Source organism: Hyperolius riggenbachi, chromosome 3, assembly GCF_040937935.1.
Source record: "Hyperolius riggenbachi isolate aHypRig1 chromosome 3, aHypRig1.pri, whole genome shotgun sequence".
NCBI classification, from domain to species: Eukaryota; Metazoa; Chordata; class Amphibia; order Anura; family Hyperoliidae; genus Hyperolius; species Hyperolius riggenbachi.
This window is the reverse complement of record NC_090648.1, coordinates 286,691,521-286,714,395: the sequence shown is the minus strand read 5'-3', so window position 1 is coordinate 286,714,395 and position 22,875 is coordinate 286,691,521. Positions and strand designations below refer to the sequence as shown.

The following is a 22,875-nucleotide window of genomic DNA, read 5'->3' as shown; positions in this document are numbered from 1 at the left end:
ATTAATAGCTGAAGGCTAAATTAGGGCTGCAAGTAAGCTTGATGAGGGTAGCTGTTGTTTCCTGCATTATTAAGTCATTGAAATATACTCTACTAATAGTAAATGTTACTGACTTGACTTGTGTGAACTGAAAAGGAAAATTCCATTAGTTAAGAAAATAGAAATAAACCAGCACAAAGTTTGTACATTTCTCACATCCTCCCTTGTGCCTTCTGCTCTTCCATTGAGAACAAATCCCATCTGTACCTGTAAAATGCAACTCTCTAGTAATTGTGGGCCAAAAGATAACTATGGGCAATAAGCGAATGGATTCACATGTAGGGAGGAACCCCACACATTGTCCAACTGCCAAAAGCTTGGCATGAACAGCAGGAAGGGGTAAGAGGAAGAGGACATCCCTTGGGTCAGCTTATTTCACAGGAAAACTTGCAACTGGCCAGGAAAGTCAAACTTAGTCAGTAAGTGGCACAGGAGTGTAGGCTCTTGATTTGACTATAAGTGATTGAATTAGGCCCCGTTCACTCTTGCGTTTCTCTGCCAAACGGACCGGATGACCTGATTGGATCCGAATCGGTTCTGATCCGGATCCGGTCAGGTTGCATCAGGTGTACATCAGGATGCGATCCGGATCCGTTTGGCAAAAGAGAGTAGAAATAAATAAAAATTTTGGGGTCTGGGAGGTCAGCAGAAGGTGCACTTGTGGAATCAGGTCCTTCGCTGTATAGGCACCCCTCGTTATGCCATGGGATAGCTGCGTTTTAGCAAGGGCAAACATGCCTCACATGGATATAAGGTAAAAAGCCATTTTTAATCTGGCTTCAGATTCTCTTTAACATGATTTTTTTTAATGTGTCTCATTGTATAATGAAATTTATTCAAACAGGCTAATTTTTTGTCACATTGTTGTGCAGTAACATAGTACTGATTGTTATTAACTACATTTTACATTTTGTGTCCCATAAGTATAGCATGTTTTTGTGCATATTTAAGTGCATTAGTCTATGCTAATAAGCTGTAGGGGTACCTAACTAGCTCCTTAGTATTGCAGTGAATCCCAAGATTGGTTAGGCCCGGTTCACACTTGCGGTTCTCTGCCAAACGGACCGGATGACCTGACCGGATCCGGACCGGATCCGGATCGGAACCGTACGGTTCTGATCCGGATCCGATCCGGATCCGGTCAGGTTGCATCAGGTGTTCATCAGGATGCGATCCGGATCCGTTTGGAAAAAGATAGTAGAAATAGAATAAAAATGTTGGGGTCTGGGAGGTCAGCAGAAGGTGGACCTGTGGAATCAGGCCCTCCGCTGTTTAGCACTCACCTCCACCTCCGACATACTGCCAACATCTCCAGCACGTTTAAAATCACTGCTGCTCCACTCCAAAATGCTTGCCCATGTGTCCCCATCCAAAATCGCCGCTACAATATGCATAGGAAGTGGGGTAGAACGTCAGGTGTTTGTAGCCAGTGTGTTCTGTGCTTCCGTTTCTCATTGGTTTTCTGTTTCCGGATGGTGCAGTCAGGCTCCGGTCCGGGCGCGTGGGCCGGATGAGCCGGACCAAAAAATAGCGCATGTTGGAAAAGTGTCCGGATCCGGTCCGGCTCCGTACTGTACGAAACGGACGCGTGTGAACGTCTGCATAGCCTTTGCATTGCTATGCGGAACGTACGTTCCGTTTGTACAGTATACGGTCCGGATCCGATCAGGCGGATCCGGACAGGGAACGCTGATGTGAACCGGGCCTAAGGTGAGAATCTTCTGATGTCTGGTTACTTCAAAAGTTCAGTTTCACTTCAAAACTAGTATATCTTGTAGATTTTTAAATTAATGAGAAGTCATTGGAAAGAGAGATAAGGCTACTACGGTGCAAGCACAATATACATAAACACGTTTTTTAAAGGCTCTCCACAATGAATACTTTATGTATGTCTGAAACAAAATTCTAAGGTTGCAGATATTTTATAAATGCTGATAAATCTGCATAGCATTTTCCTGTAGTACTTTTGTAAATGCTTCCTGCCCAGTAGACTGTGAAGTGCTGTTGGTTGTCACCCTTCTGCCTATATGACACAGCCTTCCAGCTATTTTCCTCTAATGTATCTATGGGACAAAAGAAATCTCATAGTGTGACTCTTCAAAGCTATCTCTAATAAGGATTCAAGCAGCTACTTCAGTTAGTGCTGCCTGGCCTACAAAGCCAGCTGAAATTAAAGATTCCTAACAAAAGCTCTTCTGATCATTCATGAAAGACTGATGAGCCTCCATTTTTCACCCAGCGCGTATGTCCTCAGTCTAGTGCACGTTGGGGAAGTTCTCCATAGGCTGCATCATAACGGTTGTGTCTAAATGTTCAGCAGAAATGAGGGTCCTTGTTCCCAGCAGTGCCTACCGCTACCCCAGGACACAAAAAACCCTAACTAGAGATGAGCTGTAAATTCTTTCAATATGCAAATTTACAGTGCCTTCAATGTCAGCCAGCCAGGCCTAGTAGCTGCCATTCACTTAGATGACATTTTGTAAATTAACTAATACTTAAAGAGGAACTCCAGTGAAAATAATGTAGTAAAAAAAGTGCTTCATTTTTTACCATAATTATGTATAAATGATTTAGTCAGTGTTTGATCATTGTAAAATCTTGCCTCTCCCAGATTCACATTCTGACATGTATTACATGGTGACATTTTTACTGTGGGCAGGTTATGTAGCTGCTCCTAGCTGTTTTGGCTGTTAGAGACAGCTGTAAACAGCTAATTCCTGTCTGTGAACATTGTTACATTGTGGCAGTTTGCCCAGAGTACCGCGGTAATCAGAGCCTCTTGTGGGAGAGGTTTTGTGAGGAAACGCGGAAAAGCCGCCGCAAGGGCTCAGAGTGAGGCGGTTGTTTCCGCGTCTATCATGGCGGCACAACGCGAAGAAACTGCCGCATGCCGCATGGGCAGAGCGGTGGAGTCCGCGTTGGATGCGGCGGATTGTACGCATGGCAAAGCAGCTGGCATTGCGGCTGGACGCGGGGAAACCGCCGCTCGCTTACAGAGCGGGGCGGCGGTCCCCGCGCCTGAATCAGTGGTCACATTGCAAGACATGTCTGGTGTGGCTGGGACTGCTAGTCCACACAGGTTCAGAAGGACGCGCGCGCGCGTTGAGAGGCAGAGCTTATATGACAGCCAGAAAAGGGTCAGCTGACATTTTTACCACCTGCCATTGGTCCAGCACATAGGGGAGGCGCTGGAGAGCGCTTTGCTATATATACTGGGTGCTGGTCATTCTCTGGTTGTCTGCCGTTGCGATCACTACGTGGTAGCACTCAGACCTTGTCTGTATCTGTGTTCTAGCATAGTTTCCAAAGGTGTTGACGATCAAGGAACTCACACCTTAGCATTAGGAATATTGAACTGTATTATTTGTTATGACCTTCTGCCTGTCTGACCATTCCTCTGAACTCTGATTCTGTACCTCGCTATTTCTGTTACCCTGTTGCCAATCTCTGCTCGTTCCTGGACTCTGTATTGGCCTCCTGATTCTGTACTGTGCTATTCTGATACTCTGTTGCCAAACCCTGTCTGATTATTGGATTCCGTATCTGCCTCCTGAATCTGTACCTTATCTGTCTGTGTGTTAACGACCTGGCTTGCCGACCTCGAGAACTGACCTTACTGTTAGAGGCAGTTCCCAGACCTGCTAGTGACACCCTACCTCTCGGGTGTCACTCACGCTCTGTCCTTCCTCCCCTCAGCCTAGCTCCTCCCTCCTGGAGAGTCTAGGCCAGAGGAAAGAACATACTTCTGGAGAAGTACTCAAAGTATACTGTTGCATCTAACACTCAGTTATTACACTCACTTGTTCTATCAGGTGTCCAGAGGGTAGTAGATATATATGATTATCGGTGATACTGCAGATCACCAATAATCGGGTATATTCTGTATTCTCGGTGATACTGCAGTTCACCGGTAATCAGACCCTCTCTGTGTTACACCGAGGTTTCAGCACAAAATCAGTCATACAGCGCCCCCTGATGGTCTGTTTGTGAAAATCATTATATTTCTCATGTAAAAGGGGGTATCAGCTACTGATTGGGATAAAGTTCAATTCTAGGTTGGAGTTTCTCTTTAAGGTGCATACACATTTACTGCTGCCCCCAGCTGGATAGTGTAAAACCAGTCCCTAGACAGTTCCTGGGCAAGACTCTCTAACACTGCAGGGTGGCCTGATGAGCGTGGCTGCAGCTCTCAAGAGCTTTGGGCCCAACAGGTGAAAAGGGCTATACAAATGCTAGCAACATCATCTTAGGCATCAGGACTTGATCCCCCGTGTGACAGGTAACTTGTGTCTATCTTTTCCCAAGAGCAGGAGAAAATATGTTTGTTTCGGATAATGTGGAAAAGGGTTTGAGTCACCTCTGGATCTAGGTCCCTATTGGGGTTATTTTGTTAATATCATATATAATATTAACTTACATATATTTAAATTAGCTAAAACTGGCCTAAATTGGGGCCCTTATCAATAATGCAGTATACTTGTTTCACATTATTGTCTTGCCATCTGCAGGATGTACAGTGTAAACTACTGTGGTTATATTGTTAGTAAGCTAGTTAAACAGTATTCTAATCCTTACTTGAATAATGTTAGAAACACTTTAGGGGGAGACATAATGATTGCCACTTCTTCTGACATCTTCCTTTCTTTTACTTTTTTTTGCATGGCTTATCATCTCTGTGCCATTCTTATTATCACTTCAGTGCATGCTAAAGCCCTGTACACACAAGGTATGTGGCCCAGTGGGGATCAGAACCTGATCACTCGGATGACATTGCAGGGTCAAGGCTGTATTTCTCACTGGTCCCCATAATTACAATTTTGGCTAGACTATTAATATAAGACAAACAGTCATAGAGAGAAACTGAAGGAGAATGGTACCCTACCCAAGAGAGATTGCAGTCTATGAGTCAGTAGATTTATTATCCTAGATATGTGAACTTTCATTTATATGACTGAATCATATCAGAAGATGCATACTTGTGTGGAGTAACTGACCATTGTCCTCCCTGCCCACATGGCTCTGCCCTGACTGCCTTATCATGAACTAGCAAATTCCAGAGTAATGTAGCAGCCTTTTCTCTAGAATAAAACAACAGAAGATAAACTCTCTGGATGTTTTGTTGAATTGTTTATTTTCAACACTGTTCAGTGCGTTGCTTAATAAAAGTGAACTTGGAATTTACATCACTATTCTATCCTTGACACACAATACTTATTAACAATACGGGAGGTTTTAACAAAGCTTTGTAAAATCCACTAGTCCATTGTTTTTATGGTTTGAGTGTGTGTGTGTGTTCCTAGCAATGCCTGTTTTATAGATTTTTCACAAGCAATGGATGTGATCACTGGTGGGGTTCCTTTACAGCATTACCTAACAACACACCTTTCCTGGAATTGTGGGATAAATAACTGTTATATGTACCCAAGAATGCATTTGTAATGCTTACTCCAATGTATACTTTCAATGGAAACTCTACAACATTTTTTATAACGTGTTGTTGTAGGACTATTTGCTTGGCAAGGGGATTAGGAAATATTAAAGTTGTGTTTTTCAGCTGTTCCAGGAAGCTCAAAGTTTGTAGAACTAGAAACAGCCCAGAATATCAGTGAAGCGCTCCATGGTGACACACCTGCTGTTACTCTTTAACTAACCTGTGCATGAAGACAGTTCAGTTTACTGGAAACAGACATATTCTGCTGCCCATAGAAGAATCAATGCTAACACTTTTTCCTGTATTATCATTAAAGTGGAATAAAACTCAGCATTTTTCCTTTCTCTAAAAAATCATTAACAGTCTTAAACCTACTACCACCAAAAAATTGTAGCAGAACAGCATTCAAACAGTTAGAGACTCTGAAGTCTCATAAAATTGACCTTTTTATTTTAAAAACCTCTTTAACATTATTGCCCTAACAAAAATACTGCATCCCCGCGGCTGAAATCTAACTAAATCCCCCCAAACTCCCTGGGACACACTGCGAGGAGCACTTCTGTGAGAGGCAGAGCTTTCAGCTGCAGCTCTGCCTCTCCACGCGTATATCAGCGCGTATCTCTGCCTCTGCCCGCCCCTCTCAGTCTTCCTTCACTGAGAGGGGCGGGGGAGAGGTGGAGATACGCTCTGATTGACACGCATCGAGGCAGAGCTGCAGCTGAAAGCTCTGCCTCCTACAGCAGCAAAATCCACGACCAAGAAAGTTGTGGATTTTGCGGGGGTGAGTTAGGGGGGAGTATGTGTTCAGCCACGGGGATGCAGCGATTTAGTTAGGAGAATGATGTAAAAGAGATTTTTTAAATTAAAAGGTGAATTTTATGAGACTTCGGAGTCTCTTTAAAGCAAATCTGAACTGAAAATTAAAAGTCAAATTAAACACACACACATCATACTTACCTACTGTGTAGTTTACTTATCATTTTCTTTCTCTTCTACCGCATCCTGTTTGTTTACTGTGATCAATGGAATTATCCGTCATCCATTTTAAAAATGGCAATAACCCTGTAACAGCTTCCAGGTCAGCACACTTTTAAATTGTAATATCGCCCACATGAGCCATAGGGAAATATCGACATTACCTTGCACATCAGTTGTGCACTCAGTTATAACTGACAGCAACTGATATATAACTTACAGCATCTGAAATATTTCAGTTCTGACAAAATTTTGACAGAACTGAAAGGAATCATTAGCAAATGGAAAGGGGTCAGTGCTATGGAGAGGTAAAGCAGATGGTGTATAAGAAAGTACAATAAGGCAAAGGTAAAAATTATATTTGCTAATTCCACCTATAACATACATGACAAACTCCAGCCCGCGGGCCAAATCTGTCCCTCACAGCCATTAAATTTGGCCCTAAAGTGGTTTCGCCACTTTGCATTATGTTTGGCCCACTCTAGACTACAAGTGAAGCTATATTGGGAGTGAAGCCCTAGATCACAAGGAAAGCCATATCGGGAAGGAAGGGGGAAGCACTAGACACCAGGGAACTGTATAGCTGAGGAAGGGAGGCCACCTGGGAACTTTATAAGAGAGCAAGGGGGCCAGTAGACATTGAGGTTGGCTTGTGACACCCCTGAACTATAAAGAAAACCCTGAATGAGACCTGCAGACACAAAGAAAACTGCTTAGGTTTGTAATTCCTCCTTGATGGAGGCAGGCAAATGCTGTTAGTTTTTTTTTTTCTCTGAAACTTGGAACATCTTCCTCTTAGTGATTTGAAGTGTTCAGGTGTCTGTGCCTTTGTTGTACACCGCTTGCAACTTAGATCAGCCAAAACAATTATCTCAGATTGTTTTGGGCACCTTTTCCAAGTGAATATGTGCCTCTTACCCTCCATTATGGACAAGCTACCAATTGGGTATGCTAGAGAATCATTCTCAGCCCCTATTGTTATTTACCACTGCAGATGCCAGCAGCTCGCCTCCCCTCTCCCCTCTCCATAGAGCAGGGCACATTGTTCATTTGTGCATTAAACTTTCCAAATCTGGTGCAAGAAACTACTTTTTTTCTTATTTAACAAGAGAGCAGATTGCTCTTTGATTATCTAAACTACTAGTTTTGCTCCTGCTGTTTAACATTGAATATATAGACAGTTGATATAGTTCTTATGAGCATGATTGTCGATTATTTACCTGCTAAAAGATCACAAAAAAATGTGTTTCTAATACAACTGGGAATCACTAAAACCATTTGCTGGTGATGCAACCTAAAGGTTTAGGATCTGTAAATTAAATGTGTTGTAAACTTAGCTAAAGGACGTGGCTTGCGTTTCTCGCTGTCTGGTGATGATCTGCTGTCTTCACTAGTATATATTTGGCACTCTATAGTTTACAAGCTCCTGCACACTACTAGCTTTCTGAATTAAGCAGGGGCATAAAGGCTGATCCTTTACAGTATCTATAATCATTTTTTTTCAACAGCTCATAATATCAGCATAAATGTCTCTTCAGCACTTTTCTCATGTGGTAGACTTGCTCTGTGGCACATTAATGTCAACTTTGTCTTGCTTTGATGCTTGGAAAGTCTGCAGCTCTGTCCTTCCCATCAAGCCTGCCTCAGGTTTTTGACCTGTACAGATACATTCTGAAATCTGCCTGCATCTCACAATGGACGGCATTTATTAAAATTCATTGTATGCAGCACAGTCACTTCTGATCCTAGGAAGGAAACAGCAGGGGATTTTCTTATGCAGATGTGTTTTGCTGCTGTCCCTTGTGAGACATTGTCGCTACCAGCTTGACAAGTCACATTGAATTAAGTCTCTTCATGTCTGAGCTGTGGTAGACACAATGTATCCCCTGATGCCTTTTCACACGAACAGACAAATCTAGTTCTACTTTTACTGAAAGTCTGTTTGATTGGAGGATGTTAGATTTTGGTGCTGTTCCATTTAGGCTCTAAATTTGGCACTGCTATGTTGGAGCATCTGAAAGTTCCACATACTGAAAACCAAAATATATATCTAACTTCTCTTACCCTTGAACTGTTCAGCACTAACCTTCACTTTTATATGCATAACACTAAACTTTACTCCTACTCTATACCTAACTCCAACCTTTACATCTACTAAATGCCCAATCCTAACCTTTCCCCATGCTATATTCTGATAGTAACCTTTACTCCTTCTGTTTGCCTTACATTAACTTTTACCCCAACTCTAATCCTAACCATAACTTTTACCTCCTACAAATGCTTAATCCAAACCTTTAAACCTACTCTATGCCCAATATTAAACTTAACCTCTACTATACAAATTACATAAACCCTACCTACTGTATGCCTAACCATAACCTTTAAACTCACCTAAATATTCATTATCCCTAATATTAACCTAACTATTCAAATTGCCTTCCTAACTTATAGAATTTATACTATCATTTACTACTCAAAAAGTTGAAGGAACTGAAGCCCCTAAAATGCAAAAAAGTGCTTGTAACTTTAGGAGTGTATTAACCATGTTTTCTGTACCTTTCTATTCTATTCTTCTTCTTCTTTTTTCAAATTCACTCCTGTTGGGTTACCAGTTAGATCATTGACAAAAAAAAACTAAACTAAAAGAGCTATAACTGAACAGTTTTATTTGCTTAAATCTAAAAAATAATATTTTGACTACCCATCTAGTAGCTAAGTAGTACTGTTCTAAGATTCCGATTTGACAATCAGCTATAGATGGAAAACGCTTAATAGTTGAGGTCTCTAAATTTCATCATACATCCCATACTTACACATACCTCACTGTCTTAAGAAATCACCTTTCTCACACTCCAGCACATATTCTCTTACTTCGTACTATGACACATAGCATCCCTCAATGGCCCCTCTCTGCCACCCTCCTGCCCTTTAACAGAGCCTATTCAAATAAGTTACACCAAACGCATTTAGCTTTGTCAGTTACTTTTGATTTCCCTGTGTCACTAGAACCTAACTCTTTCCTCTTAAGACAGAAAGTACCTCCCTAATCCAATCTGCCAGTGATGGGATTCTAGGTTTGTTCCTTTCCATTTTGATGGCGTATAAAGCTATTTTAATTAGTCTATGTCTGGATGTTCCTTTTTTTAATCCCATATGTATTAAAGACAGATGAAAGATAGTAAAATTTACAATTGCTGTTAATATGTTCAGTGCAGAATTGTTTAGAGACCAGAACTGCTGCATGTTATTACAATTCCAAAATCTTTGTAAAGCCTTGGGTTGTTCACATTTCCAACTTTCAACACTCCTAGCCGATCCAGAGTGCAGTACCATTTTGCCAGTAAGTTATAGCTAAATTTTTGCTATGATTTTTGGTTAAATCTTTTGTTCTTCACATGGGTTTAATTGGGTTCTAATCAGTTTACCTTTCACCTTTAACTGACCAATGACTTATACTTGATGACAGATCCTGCCCAGAGCTGTCATCAAGTACAAGTAATACTTCTGTACTAAGCACAAGATTGGTGGTCAATCAGAAAAGTCATCAGAAAGCATGTAGCCAAAAAAATCTATACTTGGATAGGAAATGTGTCAACTGTGTATTTGAATAGTATGGGATGGGGTTTGCAACTTTTTGGAGTTTTATAGTTTAATGACATCCAGTAGAACTTACCCATTTTTTTGTCCTAACTGGAAGTTTGTAAGTAGTTTCTAAAAAGACAGCAACAATCTTAAGTTCTTGCTGGGCAGAGAGAGGTTAGAACCTATGTCAAGTTTCTGTTGCTGTCCCTCATTTCTGGTCTCAAGGACCACCAGGGTTTATATAAAAGCCATGGAGGTGCCTAGAATGAGAAGTAAGGTAGAGTCTCTCCAGTGGGATTTCAGACAGCAGTAACAACCCAAGCCCTCTTTCATGCTATCCACAACAACAATATTATATTTATTTGTAGTTGGGCTTTAATCATTTCTTATTTAATTCAGATACAACACATGGGCATTTCTTTTATTCATAGAACTGAAATAACACAGTAATAAGTACACTGGCAAATCTCCATTATTTTTATTATACTGCTGTATATATTTTTTGGCTGTATAAATGGTTAAATAAGTAATTCTGAACTGTTAAAAGCCACAAATATCTCTGATGTTCCTTATACTCATTTGAATATGAACGGGCTTCTTTGCTCTTTTGGTGTTTTGTTATCAAATGAAACAGTTCATTCTTACCTTTATTGTAAATCAATTGAGACAGACAGCAGTGCCGAACACAATGGAGAGTGAAGGGATTTGAATGAGTGCATTAAGATGATTGATCACTCTGTCTCCTTTCAGATTATTGAAGATGTTAATTATGTGCCATGTTATTATTCTGGTCATTGAACAAGTTTGAATGATCCATTTCAATTTATTTTTAAAATCTGGGCAAGAGTATAAACAACATTCAGTGACTCCTACTGAGAACTATGGAGCAACATTCCGGCAAACTAAATTAATGAAGATAAATACATCCACTACACACAGCAAGACCATCTTTAAAGTCCAATTTTAAGATTTAGTTTTTCTTTGACTTTTAGTTTTAAATAGGGTGTAAAGGAAGTGAAAACTTTTAGAGGTTTTTATCTGCACCTGTTTCTCTACTGGAGAGATATAACCTAATTTCCTGCCTTCCGGAACTACAGTGGAATTTTGTGGTTTTAACGTGAAAACTGATTATAGTATTGGGTTTTGAAAATGAGCAACAGCAATAGCAATAAGTTGGGCATTTTAACTATTTTGCAAAAAAAATTCAGTACAATGGGCTAAAGCAGCTGAAATATTTATAGCTTAGCGTATCAAGCCATTGGCATTAAGGAGGACATGTATCTGAAGACTCTGGAGATATCTCTTGTGTAGGTTCAGATGTAGCTGTAGACCTCAAGAAAAGAGCTCTCTCTTGTGTAGTTTAAAATGTAGCTGTAGACCTCAAGAAAAGAGTTTTCTCTTGTGCATGTTTAGGTGTAACTAGATCTCAAGAAGAAAAATAAAGCTGTATCTTCTTCAGTTTCAAATGTAGCTACAGAACTCCAGAAAAGAGCTCTCTCTTGTGTAGGTTCAGATTGACTAAAATAATATTTAAGCATGTTGAGATGGGAGGGTTGAAAGCGGATAACATTCCTCACAGATTCATTTATTAGCTGCGGCTGGATTATTATAATGGTTAAAGGCATGCGGTATATTTCCTCACCCATAGATTTTATAGATATCTGTGTATGTACTGTCTTATTTTAACTCAAATGTGCAAAGGCCAGTTTGATAAGGATAATCTCAAAGTTACGGACATCTGCATAATGTGGTTTTCTTAGGCTGTGGTCTTATGCTGAATACGCACGTTGCGATTTCTCACGAGATTCGCGGGATCGATTCGATCAATTTGGTTATTTCCAACATGTGCGATCGTGCTTTGATGGATACAGTCATCGATTTTGCATACTTAATATGCAAAATCGATGGCTGTATCCATCGAAACACGATCGAACATGTTGGAAGTAATCGAATCGATCCCGCAAATCGCGCGGGAAATCGCAATGTGTGTATTCAGCAATAGAGCTAGTATCTTCTGTTTTATGGAGGGAGATGGGTGGTAGGAACATGGGTCCCAGCACTGGAATGGAGCAGTATAAGAAGGTTGGAGAAGCCTCTGGATCCTAAAGAGGCTTCCCCCGTCCTCCTCTGTCCCTCTGTTGCTTTGCCAGGACCCTCCTAATCGCGGCGAGGTAAATATTTACCTACCGTGATCCTGCGCAGGAGCACTGGCCGCTCTTCATTCAGGTAAAGGTGGAAATAGCTGAACCCGATCGATCCGCTCTACTGCACAGATGCGAGTCTTTTTGCATCTGCGCAGTAGAGCGGATATGATTGGGCCCGACTATTTCGGCAGCCTGAACGAAGAGCTGATACTGCACCTACGCTGGATCCTGGCGAGGTAAATATATCAAGCCTTGTCAAGCTTGTCAGGGGAGGATTATGGGAGGGTTCAGGGGAGCCAGCGCTGGATTCCCTGAAGCTACATGGAAGGGGGAAGCCTCATTGGGACCCTAAGGCTTCCCCCTCCCGAGGTAAGCATGTTACAGATTCTCTTCAAGCAGGATAATGTGTGTAAAGAGCTTTTTGCATTGCATATAACGTATTACATTACACTCCACTCATTGAGCATAAGATTTTATGCAGGTTATTCTGCTTAATGCCGTTTATTGCTTACACCCCAAAGTATCTTGTACTTTGGATAATTTGTAAAAGTCAAATCAACAACTGCTCAGAGGGTGGCTTTATAAAGATTTATAAGAGCTGTGGTGACTAACTACCATCATAACACGTATGCAAATATTTGTTTCTCTGATCAGCACTTAAACCGCTGTAGGACGTGTACAGTATGTTCCAGTAATGACTTCATGTATTGTGGTCAAAGTATTTGGTATTGAGGAGTGAATATTTTGCCATACTATGATATTGATCCATACTGCGCTGTAAAAAGTCTACTGCAACTTAGAATTCTTAAAATATGTTATAGAGAAGCAAGAAGAAGTAATTTAGTCTTTAGTCTATCACTGCTCTAGATTTTATGAGGAGCATAGGTGCATACACACACATACAATTACTGATGGGTAACAGTTGGATGACAGTTTGGGACCGAGTTCTGTACCCATGTGTCACTGGCATATACAGTAGGCTATCAGTGCATTCTGTTACTATGCCGGGGGGCAAAGGGAAGACAGTGCAGCGCTTGACAGAGTGGGGGAGGTAAGGAGGGAAACAATGGTCTCGGCCTGCACTCCGCAAAGGTAATCCAGCACTCTGGATCTGTTTGGCCCAGAACTCTCTAGCAAGTGTATGTTGATTTAAGACCCATTTCTGCCAAATATATTTTTTACCATTTAATTTCATTTACAGTACTGTTTTAGGCCACATATTTTTCCATATCTGTGCAAAGAATCCATTGCAGAATTTGCTTTTATCACTGTATAAGCTCGTTTATAAGCCAATATCAAATTAATCACTTTTAAAGAACTCAGATACTTGTTTCCTTCAGTACTACAAACTGTCATTATTATAGGCTGCAGTCCAGTCTGTGCCTGCCACTGTTAAAGTTAACGATGTGGTTGGCTTCATTAATTTATTTTGGAACATTGTCTCTACTACACCTGACATAATACATAAGATCAGCTATGCCTGGGGAAAACTGCCATAACAGCAAATTATTGAAAGCAGCCTATTTCAGTTTTTAATATTAGACTCCCAGGTGTGATGGAGTGACTCTGTGTAATTGCCAGCATGTAATTTACTTGTTGAGGTTATGACTAGAATACTGTACTCAATGATATACTGATGACTCGTATATGACATTGGGTAATTCAATCATCAGGAGTTCTTAAAGTTATGTATAGAATATAAAGGGTGGCTGATAGTAAATATTAGCACACTGAAGCCATAAAAAGAGCCCTAAAGGCATTGTGTCTGGTCTCCCATAATTCCAAAAGACACAGACAAGCTGTACACCTTATATGAAAAGCGTGAGCGATGCTGAGAAGATTTTAGTATTAAAATCTTGAATTAACTGTATTATTGATGTCTATTATTGATTAAGGACGACTTCAAAACACTTCAGTTAATTTGTATTTTGTAAGGCATTGGTCCCCTGCCTTTTGTTCACAAAACATACAGTGAAAGTGAAGGGTGCATTTTTATTTTTCATCACTGTGGCATGAGAACGCCCTGCACTTAAGTCACCACTTGGTGAAAAATATAGATCACTAAAAGACAATGCAATGGAGGATTGTTTTTTCCTGAAATCTTTGCTCACAAATTCCCTTTAATCTTTTACTTCCCTATATGCTCACTACTATTTAAACAGTAGTCTGCAAAGTAAATAACACGTGTCACGTTAATGAAGCTGTCTGTTTGTAGGCATTAGAAAGCAAATAGGAAAAACGACCAATGAAAAACATCTGAAGCCCTGAAGGCTGGCACCCAGCACACACATCAACCTGCCTTTGAAGCTGGTACACAGTGCTATGCCTCTGCCAGATTATTGTCATAATATAGTATCTCTTCAGAACACATTGTACTCACATACGGAGAGAATGTAAAGGGAAGCTGTATGCCTCTTCAGTCAGTTTTATTATTATAATTTTGGTTCTCTTTCACCATTTACCGTACTTTGCTGAGATGTTTGATGAGCTTCTCTCTGGGGTATATCATGTTTACAGGCAGGTTTTGTCTGAGAACTTTGTGGAGACGGCCCTGCATGCTTGTGCAATTATATTTTTTATCACTCTCCCATAGTTTCAATGAGATGTTTTTAGTGCCTTTCCCATTGAAACTGATGGAATTCAATCAATGCATGATTATTTTATTATCCATACTGTGTGTGCTATACAGTATGTCTAAAGACATATGGAGTTTCAGTAACAGTTAAAGAAGGACTTCGGAATGTGTAAAAGTAAAGTAGATACATTGCTATATCCCTATTGCGATAAATATTTGACTTCTGTTTTGCTCCTGCTTGGAAAGATTACTGTGTACACAATTTCCAATGAACACATTGCGCAATCCTACAGTGAGATTAATACAATGATTTAGTAGATATTTAGCCCTGATATCGTCCGCAGTGCTTCACACATTATAAATAGACTTTTTCATATCTCCTGTTTTGTTAAATTAACAAAATGCTTACTCCATATTATTTATGGGTGCATTGTGTAACAATTAACATTCACATGTAAGTTTTTTTCGTATGTTTTTCCCTTTATCACTTTTAAATTCATCTTTTAATGAAGGTGACAAGAGGAAGACTAAGCTTTTGGAAAGTAGCTTTTTGCAGTAAGGATCAGGACTTTTCCACTGTGAAAGGGGTTGATTAAAATATCTTGTCACTGCAGGGTAAACTGGAGTCATGGCATTTCTGTGTCTCTCTATTAGAGTTTAGTTTTGTTTTTTATTTATTTACTTATGTATTTTACTAGCCTTGTGGCATAGCACATGGCACTTTTCTTCCCAAATCTCACCAGCTAAATTGTCACAGTGCAAACAGTGCAGTGATAGCCATTTTTGACATTATCTTCCCCTTTAAAGGAAACCAGTGACGAGATTTAATAAAAGTTTTATACATACCTGGGGCATCCTCCAGCCCCATGTGTACAGATTGCTCCCATGCCGCCATCCTCAGTCTTCTGCAGCTCCGGTACTGGGTCCCGTAAGTTCTGCCAGTCACGGCCAGTCTGCACAAGAGAAGTGCGTTCTCTACATACAGTATCTCGACTGCGACTGGCAAAACTTACGGGACCCAGAGCTGGAGAAGCCCCAGGTATGTATAAAACTTTTATGAAATCTAGTCTACGGTATACTATAAATTGTGCTATTGTGGGAATGTCTGCACTGTGTGCTTCACATTTACAAGATTCCCTGTTCAACCATACTTCACTGTTGCCTTCAGTCATTCATCACTGTACCACTTTCCTGCCGTTCAAACAAACTTCTGTCTGTTACAAGCAGATATTTCATATTTGGACTGTAAAGCACCTGGTGGCATCTGTAAACACTGTTATCACGGTCTTATCACAGTAACCACAAACAATACGTTCGATATTTCTATAAATACCTGACTATTAATAGAAGGTTGATAGTTCAGACACTATATTTTACTATATTTTAATTATCCTTTACATTTTGTCAGATTTACAAAATTGTAAAAGCAGCTCAGGGGTATTCTGTTGCACTGGTCTAAGCCCTATCCCATAGAGCCATATCAATCCCTGCAATTCACTGATGAGGACCAATAGGCTAAAACAGGCTGTCTGCATGTTGGGCTGATGTGGCTCTATAAAACATATAAGCTATAGGCTTGCTATACACCAGTGGTTCTATATGTAAGCCTGGCTTCAGGGGCATAAATAGATCATTTGCATATTCAGTATTGATGCATTGTGGGAAACCACAGTTGCTTACTTGAAGCTGAATTATCACTAATACCTTCTGTTTTAAGAAGGCATAATACACTGAGAGTTGCTTTTTAGTAGGAAGAATGTTTAGTCTCTTTTAGTCCCATATACTTTCCTAGTGGTTTTAGGTCCCCGAGCTGCTTGGGTATTCTGTCTAGTTGTCAAGATATTTCAGTGATCACTTGAAAAAATGTATCACCCAGGTAGTGTAGCATCTAAGTGAATTGCATAAAATAGTAAGTACCGGTAGTATGTGGATGTATCTTCTTGCATTCAGATATTTATTAAGCGTACTATTAAACCTCAGTTATAAATAATACAATACAAGTAGCTACTGCTTAAAGCATTAGTGTACTTAAACTTTTAGATATTTTAGACCTTTTTAAACACTGCCATGTGACTTACAATGTTTATACTAAAGAAACTCATTCTTAGTTAGTACTCAAAGTGTGCTGAGGTGTGCACAAGGATGATACTGACAAATAATCAAAGGGAAACAAAACTGTAGCAAAATCTGGCAGATTTTCAGAGGCAAATTTTTCGAACAGGATCATTACACACACTGAAGCTAGATTACTATCAGCATAAGTACAGAGTACCGGTGAATATTTTACATATTGGAGGTAAGGTGCCATTACTATAAAACAGAGCTATAGTCAATGATGCAGGTGCAAAGTTCAATGGAGCAACTCCAGAGAAATCCATTCAGTTGTAATGCAATATGTATTCCAGCAGGTTATGGATAGCAGCGGTGTGCCTGGATTTTTCATGTTAAGCGAGACACAGCCATTCCATTCTCCTGACATATAGGTGATCTCTGACCTCTTCATACTTCATCTTGTTTCCTTTCTACAAGCTATACACAGACATGAAAGGTGACAAGAGGAAGATATCTTGATTTACTGAAAGTTAAACACCTGTTCATAATGGATCAGTTACACAGGAAAACGGATCTCTAGAATCCTATTTTTTAGTTGGTCCTGGGAAACTTTGCAAGGACAGAAACAATACAAATTTGCAGCACTCATCAAAGGCACAATAGTTTTTTTTCTCAGGTTTTAGGCATTGTACACTGCAGGTCCCTAGAAGCCAAATATTCAGCTTTTAGCCCTTAGCTTTTAGCCCTTGTCACTGTGTGTGACCTATTTCTCTAAGTACATAGCCTCAGGTACAGTTTACCTACAGAGACTGAAAGAGGATCACACACATTTTCCAGCCAGTCGCTGTCATCAACTACTGGATTGTATCTCTGCAGAAAATGATAAACTACTGCTCTTATAAAAAAAAGTCCACAGTAACTAAAACAGTTATGGCAAACTTCTTCATCAGATTTTACAAAACAAACAGAGTTTTTATTACTGAACCTTGTTGGGTGCACAATTGTAAAACAAATATTACTATCTTTATAATTAGACGACACTAGTAATGATGAACTGTAGGCAAATATTTTTTAATAAAATCATAGCTGAAAAGCTGGTCATTCGGGATGCAATCCATTTATTTGATACAACTTTATGATGGAGGTTGCATTTTCACTAGCCCCGCTCGTGTGCATTTTCTACATATGAAAAACTTTTCTGCATACGAAAAAATTAGGACAGACAGACACTTAAAATCAGTTGTCCGCTTCCATCTAAATGCGTTTTTTACTGCGCTTATTTTTTTTTTTCGAACAGTGCGCACATTTATCTATTGACAAAGGTTGTGTGACTGTGGAGAACATGCCCATTACATTGTGTATGATTATTGTGTATGAATATGCACCATGTTCAGAAAATTGTGCACAAAAAGACATGCATGGAACCACTGGGGGTTTCAGTACAAAGTTGAAATTCAGCCTAATCTGATCATGAAATTTAATGGAAAATATATTTTTTGTTAAATTATTGTTCAAAAAAAAAAAAAAAAAAAGCAACAAAAATGTTTTGCGGAAGAGTTAGAATATTGAAAATGGTCATTTTGAATTTAGGATCGTTTCAGCTTGGCTACAGAAGGGAAGTGCAGAATGATGACTTTGCAATCAGCTGCTAACTTGCACTGCCCAATCAGCAGGTGGAGGGATGGGGAATGTTTCCTAGCTACAGAGGAAATAAAAGGCAGGACAAAGAGTTGTGCTTGTTAACTGAGCTGTCTAAATCACAGGACTGACTTAATAGATTAAATTACAAATCATTTGGCAAGCATTTCACATATTCTGTATTTCATTTAGAGGACCACTACAGTGAAAAAAGTAAGCAGTTAAAATCTGACAGAACCAACAGGTTTTGGTCCAGTCCATCTACTTATGGGGGATTTTCGGGGTTTTCTTTGTTTCTAAAAGCATTTCCTGAACTGAAGTTGCTAAGTATAACTGCCAAAATAGTATGATATCAGCCAGCCTCCCTATTCGCTTGCAGACTATCTTGGTAGTTAGACTTAGCAAATGCCGTTCAGCAAATGCCTTTGAAAAGCAAAGAAAACCCTGAAAATCCCCTATGAGGAGATGGACTAGTCCAAAGCTTGTCGCTTCTATTATAAAGCAACACTCTGCCCACAAAAAGGTGTCAGGTACAGCTGCAGGTGCAGCTTTAAGTACCTCAAGACCATGTCGACGTCACGCCAATGGGCAGCCCCAGGACCGCCTAACGCCAATTGGCATCACGTCCTGGGGCCACCTACTGCAGGAGATCACATGCAGGCTGCGCACGAATCTCCTGCTTGGGGGGGGCGGAGCTCTGCCCCGCCTTCAGTCTCCGAGTGGCGATCGCCGATCGGGAGACTGTTAGACAGCAGAGCCGTCATCTTTTTACTAACTACAGCGCTGCGATCTGCAGCAGCGGACCCCACCAACAGAGAGCTCTGGGGGAGAAAAAGGAGGGGGTCACAAGTGTGCTGTGTTGTGCGGCCCTGCAGCTTGGCCTTAAAGCTGCAGTAGCCTATTTTGAAAGAAATAGCCTGGTCTTTAGGGGGGTTTAGCACTGTGGCCCTGAAGCGGTTAAAAACTAAATATTTTATTTGTAATATTTCATATGTTCTAATGTAAGAAAAAATTGTAATGCTGGGGGGTCATACTTTCTGACCACCAAGGCTAAGAGTTGGATAATGGAAGAGGTTGCACAGGCTGTGCAGTGCAACTGCAGCTCTGGGCTTCCGATATCGCTACAAATAAAACACAATGGCAGCACAGTGCCTTAGTTCGCACTGTGCTGCCTTAGCAATAGCAAGTATTCAGACAGGTACAAGACAGGACTATAGATTGGAGCGTAACTAGTAGCAACCACAGCTCACAGTCACGTCCACAGAAGCAGAGCAAGCAGGCTAACAACAGTCACCAGTAAGCATCCACCCAGGCAAGACTACAGGATAGAATGTAACTAATAGCAACTGCAGCCTATAGTTACGTGACCAGAAACTAGAGTAGCAGGAATACTACCAGTCACCACGTGGATTCCAAGCTATCTGGATAACGGACTTCACTGATCCACCGCGGATGCAGTGAATGTCCATCAAGCATGGAACTAGGCAATACACAATGATAAGAAAAATAACAAACAGCTCAACTAATCGATAAATATATATTAGCAAGTCTGCAAATATATTTCTCAAGAACTAGCTAAAGCAAAAGTAATAAGGTCGCATAGAACTACAATAACAGAACTATACAGAGTAACAAGGTGCCCAGCAGATCAGCGTACTGACCACTATGACGGGTGGGGTATAAAATGGGAGGCAGACTTTTATGCTGGCATCAGCCAATGGACGCAGGTATGCAAATCTCCACACAGCTGAATGGTAATCACTCAATCCTGAGCTGCTTGATTACCATTTGCTAGCTGGCTGTGAATGCAAAGGATCCCCATAAGAAATGCATGCAGTATTATGTAACAACATGCATGCAGGAAATCCAGGGCTATCTGGCCGCAGGTCAGCTGCAATGAGCAATTGGTGGAATGATGACAGCATCCTGAGCTGCCCAGAACTGCAGAGCGATTGCAAATGACAATGGGAATGCAAGCAGATAAGTCAGAACTGTCCGTTTGCAGCTCCACTGCAACGGACAGAATACGCTACAGGAGGGATCCTTACAAAAATCATATTTTTTCATGCTAAACACAATAAATATAATATTCAAAAAATTCTATGCATTCCCATTTAAACATTATTATTATTATTATTATTATTATGGTCTATTATGCCATTATCTTTTGTAGTGATGTACAAGGTTAGAAAGAAACAAGGATTAAAAGTGCAGGTAAATAACATAATGGTGCCAATAACTAAAATGTAGCAAAGCAGAGCGTTACAAGAAAGAACAGGGCAGAGAACCTTGCTGTTGAGACTTTACAGCCTAAAAGAAAAGCAGAGAAACAAGTGGTAACACAGTGAGTAAGCTGGAGGCTTTTAGGTCTGTAAGAAGCAGAACTTGGCCAGTGGAATAACCTAGGTTAGATGATTTGCTTATTACTGGCTGACAGGGATGAGCAGGGAGTATGGCTAATTACAGAAAATCTCAATGTTTTTACTTTTCTGAAAAGGACATGTGCAATGGATAGGCTTAATAAAACATTGCTCCTGAATACCAATAGCAAACATTCTGACTGGTATAAGAATGCAGAATGCAGTGATCAGGGGCATAACTAGAGGGGAGCAGCCCCTGTGATCGCCCAGAGCTGTGGGGGGCCCCAACTACTAACCTTCTCTTCCTCTGATACAGGGGACTGCACTTCAGATCAGGTGTTTTTGTGGCTACACTTGTTACGGGTATGAAGATGATGATGGCCACACTTGTTTTATGATACTTTAGATGGGCTCCAAAGCCCTGAAGGGCATAAAGGGGAGGCAACTGAAGGGGTTTGACCATTGGGGGGCCCCATCAATGTTTCCCTGCGGGGCCCCATGAATTGTACTGGCAGTGATGCTCATGCATGAGTGCTACTTCTTAAAGAGACACTGAAGCGGAAAAAAAATATGATATAATGAATTGGTTGTGTAGTATGGATAATTACTAGAGTTTTAGTAGCAAAGAAAATATTCTAATATTTTTATTTTCAGTTATATAGTGATTTTTTATAACATTGTATCATTCTCTAATATTTACAGTTTAGACACTACTCAGCTTTCTAAATGGGTTCAAAAGTTCACTAGCCTGCTCTGTACAATCTTCCCTGCAGAGGGAATACAAGATAGTGTCTTTTAAAGCATATTATCTTAAGTGTCTGGCAGAGTTTTCTGCAACTTTTAGGGCCCGTTTCCACTATCGCGAATCCGCATGCGTTGCCCGCATGCAGATTCGCACAGCCAATACAAGTGAATGGGACTGTTTCCACTTGTCAGTTTTGCTGTGCGTTTTTCTGTGCAGGATTTTTCTGCATGGCAGAGCCCTCAGAATTCGCCTGCGTGTGGAATGCAGGCGAATCGCACGCAATGTATTTAATAGGGAAATCGCATGCGTTTTCCCCATGCGTTTTTTGCCGCGAATTCGCATGCAATTTCGCATAGGTACCCATGTTAATTCACACAGGCAGCGACATGGTTAAAATCGCATTACCCTAACCTATGCAAAATCGCATGCAAAATCGCGGCAAAAAACGCATGCGGAATCGCACCCGTATGCGATTCGCCTGCGTTGATTCGCCGGCGATTCCGCAACGCAATAGTGGAAACGGGCCCTTAAAGTCAAGGAGCTCAAAGGCTAATTTGCATAGATAACAACTGAAGTTTCTTAGCTCTTCCTTTACTGGAAAAAAAGTGTCTCTGCTGCTAATGTTTTTTTCTTAGCTGTACTACACATACAAATCATTATATCATGATTTTTTTTTCGCTTCAGTGTCTCTTTAAAGGGTTTTTTAAAATAAGCAGATCTACCCCTGGCAGCTTGTGTGCCCCTCGCTGAAGCTCCGTTTCTTGTCGATCTCACTTGTGTTGTTGTTTGTAGGTATACCAACACATGCAGTTATGTACTTATTTCTAATAATGGTCTCTGCAGATGTGTCATTAAATACAGGAAATGGTAACGTGTATTTTGCATTAAATCACATACTGTTTTTCACAATGCAGTTTATATTCTACAACTATACTAAAGATCTGCCTATTTATTTGTTTTTATAAATGTCCTTTTACTGTAATTTTTTCCAAACAAATACTGTCCCTACAGCGCCTCACTGAACCTTAATGCAAATCTCAGGAGAGATCTGATCTAATATCCCTTGGCTGCTGCAGTTGCTACATTTATGCTAATATGCTGCCCATGCAATACAAAACTGGGAAACCTACAACTAGGATCGCTTTATATGCAATTCACTTTTTTTCTCCTCTGTTTTCTCCTAGGTGATATTTTCACATCTCATTAATAAAATGTCTTTTAAGCCACCATCACATACAAAAATACTCATGATAATACTGACAGTACTTTTTCACTTACTTTTTGGCACTTTTTTAGTTGTAGAGTGCTGAAAAATTATTCTAAACAGAATTGAG

At 40.4% G+C, this 22,875-nt stretch overlaps 1 protein-coding gene across 3 annotated transcripts in view; it reads left to right on the top strand.

Annotated features, from left to right (window-relative positions):
- The window catches only part of LOC137563686 (hepatocyte growth factor receptor-like), a 179,622-nt gene that overhangs the window by 24,226 nt on the left and 132,521 nt on the right, over positions 1-22,875 (top strand). The window contains exon 1 of one of the 3 annotated variants that reach the window (XM_068276437.1): positions 6,732-6,793. The exons of the other annotated variants lie outside the window; for them this stretch is intronic. The gene's annotated coding sequence lies outside the window, so the exon portion shown is untranslated. Of the gene's footprint in view, positions 1-6,731; positions 6,794-22,875 lie in introns of those variants that run through there. 3 annotated transcript variants of the gene reach the window in all.